At 46.0% G+C, this 1,575-nt stretch overlaps 1 protein-coding gene across 4 annotated transcripts in view; it reads left to right on the plus strand.

Annotated features, from left to right (window-relative positions):
* The window catches only part of SEPT6 (septin 6), a 90,447-nt gene that overhangs the window by 52,198 nt on the left and 36,674 nt on the right, over positions 1-1,575 (plus strand). The window lies entirely within an intron of this gene.

The following is a 1,575-nucleotide window of genomic DNA, read 5'->3' on the forward strand; positions in this document are numbered from 1 at the left end:
AAAAAAAAAAAAAAATTAAATATCAGGGTTGGCTGGGCACGGTGGCTCAGGCCTGTAATCCCAGCACTTTGGGAGGCTGAGGCGGGTGGATCACCTGAGGTCAGGAGTTTGAGACCAACCTGACCAACATGGTGAAACCCCGTCTCTACTAAAAAATACAAAAATTATCCAGGCATGGTGGTGTGCGCCTGTAATCCCAGCTACTCTGGAGGCTGAGGCAGAGCTTGCAGTGAGCCAAGATTACGTCATTGCACTCCAGCCTGGGCGACAGAGCGAGACTCATCTGAAAAAAAAAAAAAAAAAATCAGGGTTATGTTTTGCTTTATTAAGTGTGAATGAATTAAAAAAAAAAAGAAACCTTGCCATCTTTCCTCTCCTCCCCCACTTTTCCCTACTAGAGGAATGACTAATAAAGAAGGCAGAGAGGCAAACATCTCCTAATGCTTCCTTACAATGTGTTGCTGTTGCTGTGAAATCTTCAATGTTGTGATTTCAAGGAGACAACTAATAGCTTTCAGAAAGCATCTGCTTTGGGAACAGATTTCTTTTTCTCTATTGAGTGGCATCAGTTTTTCCTAATGACATAATGCCTGGGTACAGCCAAACTCAGGAAAGCCTTGTAATAAAAGCCATTTTTAGAAAACTTTCCTGCTGCCACTGCCCTCTAAGTTATCATTACAACATCAGCTGCCACCTCCTATGAATTGGCCAACAAATTAGCATAGCAGGGCAGCAAGTCATTGTCTCGCCTGACTTCCTGTCCATCAGTACACCCGAGTTGTGTTTGTTATCACCATCACCATCTTAGACAAATCTGGCTCAAGGGTAAGGTTCTCTGGAGCGTGATAGGTGGAGATAGGTCTTCTCTGACCGGCCATGGGCATGGAAAAATTAAAAAAGATTAGTGCTTGTCCTCTCGAGAAGTCAGGGCATTTTGATGGAAACTAGGCTCTTACGAAGAGACAGCCTAGTCTGCAGAAAAACGGGAGCCTCGCGAGAAGTGTTGTCTGGGTGCCACCGGCACTGATGTCTGGAAGCGTCTAGTCACCTCAGGACATCAGTCCCCATAGAGACCTTCCGAACACTGATGCCCTAAGTCACCAAGCAGCTTTCAAGCTTGTGATTTGCTTTGCTAAGAATAAATAGGGACTGAGAGTTGTCAGCCATCTCAAGATGTCACACACAACCACATCTTGGTACCTCATGGATTAGGAGTGACAGTCATCCTGGGCTCTGTTCTCAGCTCAGCTCTGGCCTCCTGCTGAGCCTAGGGTAGGCTCAACCTCAAGGCTGGAAACCCCCAACCTAGGCAACAGCAGTTGTCAAGCATGCTGTTATGGCTGAGAAGGGATTCTGGGTCCTTTGTTACTCATAATTGTGTTTCACTTTGAAAAACAAAATTCGAGGCTGAACAACATAGCAAGACCTCATCTCTACTGAAATTAAAAAAAAAAATTAACTGGTGGCCAGGCGCGGTGGCTCACGCCTGTAATTCCAGCACTTTGGGAGGCCGAGGTGGGTGGATCACCTGAGGTCAAGAGTTCGAGACCAGCCTGACCAACATGGAGAAACCTC

Source organism: Colobus angolensis, unplaced genomic scaffold (genome assembly GCF_000951035.1).
Source record: "Colobus angolensis palliatus isolate OR3802 unplaced genomic scaffold, Cang.pa_1.0 Scaffold282, whole genome shotgun sequence".
Taxonomy (NCBI): Eukaryota; Metazoa; Chordata; class Mammalia; order Primates; family Cercopithecidae; genus Colobus; species Colobus angolensis.